This window comes from Pezoporus occidentalis, unplaced genomic scaffold (assembly GCF_034315485.1).
Source record: "Pezoporus occidentalis ecotype Australia unplaced genomic scaffold, CSIRO_AGI_Poc_V1 ctg35, whole genome shotgun sequence".
Lineage (NCBI taxonomy): Eukaryota > Metazoa > Chordata > Aves > Psittaciformes > Psittacidae > Pezoporus > Pezoporus occidentalis.
The window spans coordinates 4,058,647-4,071,475 of record NW_026915483.1 but is presented as its reverse complement, the minus strand read 5'-3'; the positions used below and the strand labels follow the sequence as shown (position 1 = coordinate 4,071,475).

Here is a 12,829-nt window from a genome sequence, read left to right as displayed (position 1 = left end):
GCACCTTCATTTCAGAAATAACAACCAGGTATCTGCAAGTCAGCTGGAATAATAGCTGGGAGAAGTGGGGAAGGCAGCACGGCTCTGAGCGGGGTCAGCAGCTTCATGCAGTTTCCCATCTCATGCTGCCTTCAGCTTCCATCTCCCTACTGTTGGATGAATTTCTTTGCTTGCAGATAAATCCTATTGCCACAACCTATTGCTTACAGCTGTTCTTTCTGGCTGGTCCTGCACAGCTTTGCTTGATTGCCTCCTTCTACTGCCAGAACATTCAGGTTTGGGGCTGGTTCCCATGAAGTTGCAGTGCTGGAGGATGTTTGCCTTGTTTAGGGCACTCACGTTAACCTAAGCCTGTTGGGGTCCTGCCGCTCCTGTTGAGCAGCTCCATGCTCAGTTTGATAAGCACCTTCATGCTGCCACCTTCAGGATTGGGGTCTGGGCTTTGAGTCACCCTGAGACCAGCCACAATTGGAAGGGGTGAATGGCCCTGCTGAAACTAGTGGAATGCCTCACGTCTCCAAGTACCCTCCCTCACTTGGTCTGAGCAGCAAAAGCACTCAGTGGTAAGTGGCTAAAAGGCTTTGAGTTGACAACAGGTATAAGAGATGCTGCTCCCCTAAAAAAGGACCTGCTTTCCCCCTCTCTGGGATGGCAGCACAGCCCTTATTGCTGTCCCTGTGTGCAGAAGCAGCTTCCACCCCTTTGGATCCCAGGTTTTGCCTCCCTGACATGTAGACCCCAGTGCTACAGCTGCCACTTGGCTCTTTATCACAGGAGCTCATTTCCCTTGTTACTGGGCTCTACCAGGTCTCCCACTCAGTGTCTGTCAACAGTTTCTGCAATGGAAGCATCACTTTTTGGTTCATAGCTTTGGCTTCTCTGTCATTCAGAAAACCTCATGTTAGCAGGCTCGGCTGTAACTGTTACCCAGCAATTGGGTACCAGATGCCCACTGATATTTATACTTTTGGGTTTTACTGTACTATTTGTGCCTCACCCAAAGATCTCTTAGGAAACCCCACTTTTCAGCAAATATATCCATCATTGTGCAATATTTAGTAATATAAATCAGCTGGGTCCAAACAATCTTTATGTCAAATACTTCACTGCCACTACATTGAATTAAAGTGGTACTAGTAAATAACAAATAAGCAAAGAATTTGCTAAGCTGCATGTGTAAGTACAGGGAGCTTTTTCAGACAGAGCACTTTCTTTTCCCAGCAGTAGCACACTATCTCCTAGTCCTGCAGAAAGGCTGAGCCAATCCTTTTCTCAACACCTGGACAGGTAAATGGAATGCAATAGAGGACCTGCACCGCAACTGAATTTGTGCCATCTCAAGCCCAATGCCAATCAAAATCAACCACCAGAAACATGCATCGAAGGATCAAGGTCCAGATCCTGCTCAGTGATGAATCTAAACCTCCTTTGGTTCAGTAGGGATATGCTGGATTTACCTACATGTAATCTAGAGCAGATTTTGGACCCTGCTCATGAGCATTATGCCTTTTGCTACAGGAAGGAAGATTGTTTCTGACCTTGCTTAAACTAAGCAGCTTTAATCGTTCAGTATGGAAACCAAGACTGGGTTGGGGGGTGGGGACACAGACATGAGAATCCTATAATCTTTGGTTAAATTGTAATGAAATTGTCCAGGATGAGAAGGAAACAGATGGATTCTGATTAATTTCTCACAAGTGTAGACCTCAGCATCCGATGTAACATATGTGGTGAGCAAATGTCACTCATGCCTCCAAAGTGCAGAAAAAAATCACTATTGTCAGGATATATTCATTGGCATATTGGCTGCTGAACTCCCAGGGGTATAAAGATGCTGTGCATTACATTAAGTCCTGAATTAAATATTCAGAGGCAGAGATACCTAACCCTTTCCTCTATGCCTCACTGGTTATCGCAGTTGAACTTAATGAATTGAAAGAGGGAGGGAAAGGGAGATTTTTTCCCCCCTCCTTTGTAAATCGTTATTTACTGTGAAAGGAATATCAAGATGGCTTGATATTTCTGCTTTACAGAGTTCATTTGACAAGCAATACAGCCTGAGTTAGGGAAAATAATGCAGCTTTGAGCTGTAAACGAGCAACTACACTACTTTGATCTCATGCTGATAGAAATCAGAGGCCAGCTCTGTGTTTGTGCAGTTGTTCTGGGTTTTGTCACTTCTATAATCTATTTCATGTAATTGCATATTTAAAGAAAAAAATGATGTTCATTTATTGATTGCCACTCTATTGTTTAAGGCAGGTGAGATAAGAGGCCAGAGCTGCTTGCTCCTGTCTTCATGTAGTCTTAGGAAGTGGAAGAAGCTATGCATGTGAGTAAAGTGAGGCCCCATCTGTGCCAAGGAAAGAGATTCATTACAGCTGACTTGTCCTGTTAGAATTACTGCCCCAGACTGTTTCTCGGGAAAGGATGTCACTAAGATATCTAATAGAGTATTTCATCACCAAAGTTGGGAAACAAATATCGAGCAGTGGGGCTCCAGTGTAGCTCAGGCTCTGCACCCTTCTTCCACTCAACCTTCTGCAAAGCCAAGCAATGTGTATGTTAGTGTCTTCTCTTCAAAAATTAATTCCTCATTAGAAAAAGGGGGGGGGGAACATAGGTATTTTGTTCTCTGTATGTTGAAATTCTGTCTACCTTAAATTACTTGTACATTTCCCTCTCCCCTTTTGGTGAACACTGCTCCAGCTCACATCATGGGCTGGTTCGTTTGTCTTAATGATCTCCTTCTTCACAAGTGAATGTGTATCTTCTTTTGGGGAGCAGAATCACCTCAAAAGGAGCTTTATTTCTGATTGAGGAAGATGTAGCTGATAGGTCTGGGGAAAAGCTGAGACATCCATATTAGCTGCTGTCGTAAGCTGGCTGAAGCAAGCTCCCTCACTCTTTCTCATGCAGCATTTTGTTTTGTTCTAAATTGAAGATGCAGCAAATCTCAGTAATAGCTGGGACTGTACTAAACGGCACCCACCTGCTAAAGTCATAACCTTCATTTTAATTAAAAGCCCTAGTTTTGGAAACTTGACCTGAGATTCTTGTTTCTCTTCTTGACCATTTAATATTGCGACCTGTGCTGGCCTACAGGCTCCTCTTGTCTTGTGAAGCTCAGCAGGATTCTGACTTCTTCGCTCATTAGAGAGAACTAGTAGTCTCTGTGTTTAAATCCTTAAGATTTCTAACAAGACAATCAGACTCTGATTCCTCAGGATGCTGGTATGCAGCTGAGGGTTGGTTTTGCTGAAATTCCTGATTTTTTTGCTGAAACTGGTTGTTTCCAACAGATTTCACCTGCCATTGCCTTAATTATGCGCCAGAATTGAGGTTACAACTTGTGCATCTGTAACCTTTCTGAACAACAGTGTTATCCTTTGTCAGCTGGAAACTTCTGTTCACTTTGTCAGTTTTTAACATGATTCCTGGCGATGCATCACTTGTAGTTCCCTCCATGAAGCTGTTGTCAGTGCAAATGGGACTAAGCTTGATCATTGCTTACTGCATCGAGACTGCACAGGGCAAAATCGCATCAATCCCCCGCTGATCTCCAAAATCACTGAAGAAAATCAGACTGGATCTTTTCCCTTGTTTTATCACATGGCAGTGGAACTTCCTCAAAAGAGTCCCCTCCTTTGCTGTCCTAGAAGCTGTGCTGGGACTCCTTGGCCCATAAGGGTGTTGACACTGCAAAGCTACATCAGGCTATTTTGACCCAGCTTGTGTTGTGTGAAAACCTCTGAGGCTCATGATGCCATCCCAGCTAAACACCTGGTTTGCTGAATGAACCTACCCACTGCTCTGCTTGGCAGAGGTTTTTGTGGATAGCCAGGGAAGCCTGAAGCCACAAGAAGAGGTGAAGTCAAGGAGAGAGGTGGGAGATGGATTTATAGGGAAGATGAAATGATGGGCAGGGAGATTTCTATTAATTAATTGCAAAGCTGTGGAGAAAAGGAATATACAACCAACACAGAAATAGCTTGTGGCAAAAAACAGCTCCCTAAATCAGGTAACTGAGAAGATACTCAGCCAAGTGAAGCCATTTTCAAGGTGCAGCATGATGAGGATGGGACCTGAGTGCCTGTTGCCTTCGTCTCTTGAGCTAAGGCATCTCACATGAAAGTCCCAAGTGCTGCTTCTTGTGCACGACAAACCAGTATAGATATTAAATTGGGGCATAATGATGAATGAAACTGTGGGATGTGTCATGATTATCCCAGGTTTCTAATGTATAATTGAATTATTTTAGTGAGTATATTTCAAGCCCTTTGATTTCTGGCCTCAGTTTTTAATTACTCAGCCCCCTCTTGCCCTTGTGCATTATTATGCTACTCATTAGCATTCAGTGAGACTACAGAAGTTTGACTTCTGAATAAAGTAGCATACAAAGAGAAAGGATGCTTTTTATCCTACCACTTAATAATTTAAATGGAACTCTTTTCTTTAATCAATGTTTAATAGTACAATAGTTGTTTATTTAAACTGCACAATGCTGGATTTTGCAAACAAAAAAGAGAGGAAGGATAAATATGTTTAGAAATAATGAGCTTTGTAACCATTGTAATCTTCAAATGGTTTAGAATATCCACAGAACTCAGAATGTCTGTTCCTCTCCATGAGATGGTAACATGAGCCTCAAATGTATGTGTCGTTTATGCAGCATTAAGTTGTATGAGCCTATTTTTTATTTGAGGGAAGCAGAAAACCTTGCTAATTGCAAAACTGAAAGCTACTCAGCAGCGTTAATATTGTTGGCATGACCGCCAGCTGTGATGATTAGGATGTGTGACAGAGGGAGAGATAATTTGATCACAGGCCTGGGGACTAGAAGCTCTTGCGTCCTGCTCCTTCCCAGCACACCTGCAGAGGTAAGGAAAATACAGGGGGAGATATAGTTTAGCCCCAGAGTGCCCACACTTTTGGGGGCTCCTGGAAACCCATGTGTAACACCAGGTCATGGGAGGGAGCACAGCTCAAGCCTAGGCATTAACTTGTCAGAGGAAATAGCTTTATAGGGGATCTGTAATCGGGTGTGGAAGGCACTGCAGGTGTGATGCTTGTTCTGTGTCAGTAAATTGTGCCTTTGGATGTGACTCATCACTGTGGGCAAGTGACTGGGAGACTAGGACAGGGCAAGATGAGGGGGACCCATAGAGCTCAACATAAAAGAGATGAACTAAAGCAACCGTCCCTCTGCTCAGTTTCCTCATCTGTGAAACAGGAATTGATCAGGGATATCCTGAGGATTTAGCGATATCTGGAGACCGCTTTGGAGGCATTAAAACTAGCAAGCATATTATCTGCATTTCAAAGTACTCTTTGGACATCACTTAATTCATTTTGACAGCAGCTCTGTGCAAGAAATGTGGCTGTCTCCATTGTCTGGATGGGAAAACTGAGTCTAAGAGGCAGACCAAAACAGAGGTGGCTGGGGAAGGAAATGCGAGCACAGGATAGCACTGGGTCAGGGAGAGCTGCGACCTCCTGTCTCCCATGGCTCAGCAGCCTGGTTTTAAGAGCACCCATTGCAGGTGAACTGCTCCATCCACATGTACTTTGGGGTATTGATCCCACATAATCCCTATCTGATGTCCCGGCTACCCTGCTTCCAACAAATGGTTCCCCAGGCAGCAGCACTAGACCTTTTCCCTGCTGATTTGTGTCTCCTGTCTTCTAAATCTTTCTCTTTCCCACCAGTACATCCAATTCTCTCCCTTGTCCCCAGATCTCACAGTCCTTTGTGCAAGCTTGGAGCTCCTTCCCTTATCTGCCATTTCTCTATCCCCTTCTCTAGGCTCACTAGGGGTCTGGAGGCATGTGAAATATCAGGAGCAATAGGCAAGAAGGTGGCAGCTCCACATGTAAGGAATGAGATGAAGAAACATGATCTGCCGGTGTGGGCTTGTTCCCTGTTTTGATTAATTTGTAGCTCTTGTTGATTAAAAAATCACAGCTGAGTTCTGCTAACATGAGATGAGGGAGAGCTAAGGCTGGGGGTTCAGACCCTTCCTTTCAGGCTAAGTGAATTTATCCCGGATGTGAGTGTCTGTTACTGTATTACTAATTTACAAGGAGCTGTGGTGTGAAAGCTGTTGAGACTTCTACCGTTTTTCACATGTGCGCTAGAAAAGTTGCACATGGACAACTTGAAAGGCAATGTGCAACTCCACATCAGCAGCTGATGAGTGATTTCCTGTGACAGAAGTAGCCTGCCCTGTTCTGCAAGGTTCATTTTCAGTGCTTCTTCCTGTTTAAGGAATGTTTGTCCAGGGGGATGATGATTTGTATCACATCAGTGTTTAGGGAATGTAACCAAGATCAGCCTGCCGTTGCACGGAGCTCTACAGTCACTTAGGGTGACTTTGCCCCCTCACAAAGTGGGACTAATCTGTGGTTATTTAAATGCCTGACTCTCACTGAAGGATGTGTTTAGGTATCTCTATCTTTTAAGCAAGCACCAGAGTTATGGGAGAAACTGAGGGTGTAAAGTGAGGTGACAAAGGCAGTAGAGAAAGTCAGCGGCAGAGCAAGAAACAGACTGTTTCCTAGTGGTTACTGCCTGTCGATGTGACCCTGGCTCCGCAGCAGTGAAACACCACCTTTTGCTTTGCCATTTCAACTGAATTTTGGAAGGTGGTAGTTCACTGGGAGCCCGTAGGACTGTAGTGTACGGCAGGAGTGATTGGACACGTGGGAAGAGGCTATGGGGTTGTGGTCCTGACCCTCTGCACCCGTCTCAACTTGCGCCCGTCTCCAAAAGATGCTGCGACCTCCGGCCCGGCTACGAGCTGAAACAACGTCTGCTTTCTCCTCCCTCTGCTGAGCAGCGGCCGCTCGGATGTTGGAATAAGGTGAGGGCTCTGCCAAGCAGTCAGAAGCCCCTGCTGAGCAGGGCGTGCAGCTCTGCTGCGGAGGGAAGGGCGCTCTTCCCTGCAGCACCCTGGCTGCGCGGGGCGGAGGGAGGAGCGGGCCCTGAGCCCCAGCCGCCTTAGCTCCGCGGATTCGTGTGCGGGAGGCAGTGAAGGGAGCGAGCAGGGAGTCCCGTGGAAGGGAAGAGACAGAGAAGCCGCGACACTGTGCTTCCTCCCCCTGTCTCTGAGGAGGAGGAGCGGGAGGGGAGCGCCAGAGCCACTTAGGGCGATGCGCCGCTGCGTGCGGGAGTGAGTCCTTGCGGAGCATCCTCCGCGCAGCCTGAGAGCCGGGTGTGCGCCCGCTTGCCCGAGGAGGATCCCCCCTTCCAACACCCGTGCTGCTGCCTCCTTGTTTCTCCAGCGCAGCCGCTCCTCGGACGAGGCGGCGGTCAGGTGAGCGGTACCCGGTGTTAGTGCTCGGCCCTGAGCGTCCCGGGCAGGCTGGAGCTGTGACCGCAATGGGGAACGGGGTGAGCTCCGCTGGGAGAAGGGTGGCTTAATCTGCGGTGTAACTTGTATGGAGGAGTGCGGTGGATAGCAGGGACTCGTCTGTCCCCGAAGTGGCCACTGGGGCTGGCAGGCGGCCCCAGGCGGGAGGCGCCGGGACCCCGCCGAGCAACCCCGCACTGGGCAGCGTGAGGGGCTTTTGCGCCTTTAATCACGTCTTTAGCGAGCCCCGCGGGCTGGGCAGGCGCTGGGTGCGGGGTGGGACCGGGAGTGTCAGTCCGCAGCACTTCAGGTGTTCGTGTTGTAGTTAAACATCGCTGTGTACCAGTGGGTGTGTGTATTCATTTGCTGCTGTAGTTATTCTGGTGACGGGGATGTCACTAGCAAACGGACAAGCTTGTTTTGTAGATGTCACTCTTACTCCTATTTCTGTTTTCCTTTTTAAAAGTGTTTTTAATTTCAGCCACCAATTTTATACCTCCTGAAATACTTTAATTTCCCAGAGCAGTTGGCTTCTCACCACTGGCACTTATACCTTTTTGAGTGGGAGATCTTGATTTTCTTTCTTTAAACCAGAGCTCTAACAGTACCCACTCCTTTCACTGAGGCATGTGTGATTTTCTGCCCCCAGCAACTTCACTGTGACAAAAAAAACAAACAGCTGGAAATAATCACTTAAAGAGATGCGACTTCCCCTGTTTCAACAAGTTGCTTTATTCTCTGCTCCAGTAATTTCCTCCAAGAGTGGCGTTCATTGTCGTTCAGTATGTTAATGTCGTTAATGATGTGGTGAGATACATGATGTTAAACCTGCAGTCACCGGGGATTAATGCACGGGCATGACATCACCAACAGCCAATGAAGTGATGGGTTTGGACACGTACTGACCCAAACTGTCTTCCAAACTGATGTGTTGATCCTGACGTATTCCTAAGGAATAACAGAAGTTTGGGAAACTGGTGTGGTTTCCTAGCATGGCTCCATTGTGTTCCTTAGTCTTGTGCCCCTGTAGGCATGGTTCATTAAATAACCACACGTGTGTGGTGAGTCCGGTTGATCAAAGGTTTCACTTCTTAGGAAGAGATTAGTGAAAACGGACATGCTAGTGTAGGGAAAGATGATGTGACTGAGCCGGCTGCTGGCAGAATATAAACAGCCAAAGAGTTCTCAGCCCTTGTGGCAGGAAAGCTGCGTGAACAATGTGTTTGAGCACACAGTGGATTTACCTGTAGTAAATTGCCTCCTTTGCCTTATTGCTTGGAGAGGAGCTGCTCACGTGGCGGTAGGCACAGGATCTGTATCAGGGGAGTGAGAAGGGAACCGTGCAGCCAGGTGGATGCTGTGTAGCTGGAGAGGCAGGAACACGTATTCCCCCACTGTGCTAATGGCTCCTGGTCTGTTCTTGCTTTCACCCCAGGACCTCAGTGCCTGTGTGCTGCCAAGGTCGAGCAGGTTTGAAGCCCTTGGTCTCAGTTCCTGTTACATTGCTGTAGGGTTGCTCAAAAATTCAGCTGTCTTGGGTAGCTTTTGCAGAATCACAACAGATGTTGCCAAGCGCGGTCTGACTCCCAAAATGTGCAGTTCTGAGTTCAGGCTGCCCCTCCTCTCTAATGTTTCCTTTACCTTCATCATTTTGCAGCAGACTCATTCAAGCCTCCCATAGGTCAGCTGGGGGCTTCCCTGCAGGCTCTGTGCCACCCTTTGTGTCACTATCACAAATATTCACACACAAACCACTTATGTTAGTTTAACCACTTTGTCTTTGCTGGAGTTCTCAGTGGGTGTAAATTCTGGGGTCCAGAGTTCATCTCTGAAGTCTTTTAATGTTTTTGCTGTAATTTCTATATATGTACATGCATGCACTTCCCTTACCAGCGCCATTTATGTAGCCAGTTGCATCAAGGGAACCACAGAATATTAGCAGTACAACGATGTGCCTCAGAGGTGCATATGATTCTTACGCCTTCGATGCCAATAAGATGTGACAGAATACATCTAATGAATTACCTTTAAATTAGAAAGCAGTAAACAAGCCATTATTGGATTAGAGGAATATTAAAATTAGAAGAACTTTACCATCTTTTGATATCCTGTGGCACATTTTTACTAGCTAGGAAATGACACAGGTTACTGCAGAGAGAGAGAGAGGGTCTCTAGGGAACTGTAATGATTTTCATCTGTGTGAAATAGATTTTTTTAAATGCTATTACTTAGTAGCTTATGTTTAGATGATGCTGTAGCAGCTTGCTTTTTTTTTTTGCTGTCCTGTCTCACATTGATGTTTGCTATCCTTTTTCTGAGTGACTTCGGTGCTTGTGGAAGGTACAGGTTTGATGTACTCTGATAGATAAAAGCTCCTAATTATTGAAGAAAAACACAGGCAAAAAGATACAAGAGCCTCAGTAATAGATTTTAGTCCAGTACTGAAGAGCTTTCTGTCCTGTCAGGGTGCAGATATAGTCATGCCAATTATTCCATGGCCCCTTTCCACAGCTGCCTAGAAGGTTGCTCCTGCTCTGGTAATTCTGGGCTATGATTTAAACTGCTTAGAAAGATTCCCATTGACTTCACTGAGATTTATATTAAATATTCTGAAGAACTGGATTAAATGAACCAGTTCTGGTCATACACCTCACCGTGCAGGCATTACCTGGTACTGCCATGCAGATGTGACTGCTCTGGATTAGATCTGAATGGGCAACTGGTTGATGATACTTGTGTGGAGCAGCTCCTGATCTCCCCATGCCAATCTTTTATTAATCTAAAGCTACCCCATGCTGTCTTTCCTCAAGCAAGATGCCCAGTTAAGGACCTGGCTTTGAGTGAAAAGGGCAGAATTTGGTCAGTGCCTCTCAAGTGTTAAAAAATATCTACACTTAAGAGGCAAGCAGTGAAATGGCTGGAAAATTGAAATTGATGGAAAGCAGCTAATTCTCAGCTTCATGTAAAATAAAGTTGATTATGCAATCATGAAATTACTGTGTTCTTGCAATGCCACCAAGACCTGTTGGCCAATGAAAAATTAAGCTCTTAATACAGAACTAAACTTGAATTTGTGAGTGCAAAAGATTGTGTTGTTTGGAGTTTCAATCTTTAATAATGGTCTAAGACAAATGTTTTGCTCTTTTGAACTCGCTATCAGTATGGATAAGGAGTAAGAAGGGCTAAGCCTCATTCCAGTCTCCTGAGGAAGGTCTTGAGGATACAGTTTTGTCCTGGGTTTCAGAAGCATATTCAGAATAAAGAGCTCTCCTATATATACTTTTCATCCAGGGGATGAGATTTTCCTTGTCTCACAGTTTACGGCCCTGGGACTTCGTGCCCCCTCTCAAGGTTTAGTAGTAGAATTCCTTTAGCAGCCTTTATTCCCTTTGAAGAATTTGATAACCACCATGCAAGTGGTTGTTTTGAAGCCAGTGCCAACCCTGCAGATCAGAAGATCGCAGCGCACTTTCACCTGAGGTTAGGCAGGGCGATCTAAGCTGCTTTGCAGTGGCAAAGCATCCCGACTCGTTGCAAGTCTTGGGGATTTCTATCGGCCTCTGTCACTGAAGCCTCTTTGCTATTCTAAAGATGTTTCTAAGGAGGAACAAAGGCCTGTGGGTTCCACCAGTTTTGCTTTATTTTATATTTTCCAGCAATTATTTTGGAAAGGCTGTGAGCTGAAAAGCAGATTCTCTCAGACTTGGTAGCACTACGCCAGAGTAAAGCTCAAATGAAGGAAAGCAGTATTGGGATCTTGGTGACTCAAAAGGTGACCTGTTGTTTTTATTGTCCCTTCAGCTGTGTTTCAATTTCAGTTACTCTTTACAGGGAACATCTGTGGAATAAAACTCTGGTGGGGTCAGGCCTCAGAGGCTGTTTCCCTCTGCACAACGTCAGTACAAGTTTTCTCCCTCCTTCTATAACAACAGCTTTGTTGCGAGTGCTGTGAGATATAACAAGCAAGGATAAATATATTAAAGGGCAGCAATCCCAGCCTTGGTGTTACACGATAGTAAAAGTCTGGTTTAAAGAACTCAGTCCCTAGTCATTGATGCAGAGCTCTTGCCCCATTCTATCCTCTAATCAGCCAATGCAAAGCATGACTCAATCATACATTACATCCTTCTGATCTGAAGGACACTCTCTAATTGGAACCAGGCTGGACTTGCTGGTTCTGTAAGCAACTAACCCTTTAAAATAAGAGTGCTCTGATGCTTTAGCTATTAAAGCATTCATAGGCTTGTTTTTCAAGAAGCTGCTCACTAAACCAGAAGCATGTGAGTAATGCCTGGGCATGGATAAATGAGTTAACATGAGTTCTTCTAGCTTTTTAGAATAAATGGCAAATCTCTGGTTCATATTTACATAATTCAGGTTATTAATTCGTGTGTTTGCATTTCCTAAGCTGTGTGCCAAATTCCAATCTGGTGTAGGTTTCAGAGTGTTAATCTCAGTATAAAGGGGAAAAGGAGAAAATGTAGCTGTTGTAGGAAGCGTTGAATAGTCAGTGATTTTTTCCCTTCCACAAAATTAAACAAGGAACTGCTTTTCTGAATCATTTCAGTGTCACCTCAGGTATTCAGAGAGAAATTTGGAAGTTATTAATTGATAGGGTGCCCAGTCTTTCATATGTGCATCTCTGGGATTTATATATATTGCAAGTTAATAAAGCTTCCAGCATACATTCTGTGCATGTGTAATTAAGGAGTGACTATACTTTGATGTGTTTTGTTATGTTATCTAGATTCCAGCTGTGGGGATGATGGTATTTTATGTTGTCATATACAAGCAGGAACATCCCTGCACGACTGAATCTGTTTGAAGGACCAGACTGTGGCTGTTTTAGTCTAGAGAACATAGTTATTCTCAGATTTCTTTGCTGCTTCCATAATTCAATGAGAATTATGTGTGTTTACGATAGCCTGATCAGCAAATAGAAGTGTGCTGCAGATGTAGATATATTGTGAAGTACAACAGTTTACATTAATAGGGAGGATTTATCTTGTTGCAGCATTGAATTTATGATGCTAAGCTGTGATATTTTCCTGTTTCAAAAATGTTATATTGCAGTGAGCCGATATCAGGGTGATAAAACAAATGAATCCTTTTTAATTTAAACCAGTGTAACATGCTAATAATGTTGGAGACAGGAAGAGAAATGCCTTGTTTCAGAAATGAATACAATGCATCTGTATTATGATTTCCCAGAAAAATTCATTTAACTTAGATTCCTAAATGAAACTTCTTGTTTTGTTTAAGCTATTAGACAGATGTGGCTGAGGTCTTTAATGGAAGTATGATTTTGGACACAAGCCCTGCTTAAGTTAGCCTTTGAGACTCTTTATTCCCTATAATTCTGAAAAGGAAATAGAGAAGCTGTATTTGCTGGTGCTTGTCCCTTTGCTGGGCATTCAGGCAGTCCACCCTCCTTGCTGGTTTCCTCCCACTTTCCTGGCAAATGCTCAGCAGATAGG

The 12,829-nt window shown here is 44.8% G+C and overlaps 1 protein-coding gene across 1 annotated transcript in view; it reads left to right on the top strand.

The window, feature by feature from the left end:
* The first annotated feature begins 4,961 nt into the window (after positions 1–4,961).
* TAFA4 (TAFA chemokine like family member 4) overlaps positions 4,962–12,829 on the top strand; it is a 76,230-nt gene continuing 68,362 nt past the window's right edge. Inside the window, exon 1 of the mRNA XM_062630408.1 lies at positions 4,962–7,316. The gene's annotated coding sequence lies outside the window, so the exon portion shown is untranslated. The remainder of the gene's footprint in view (positions 7,317–12,829) is intronic.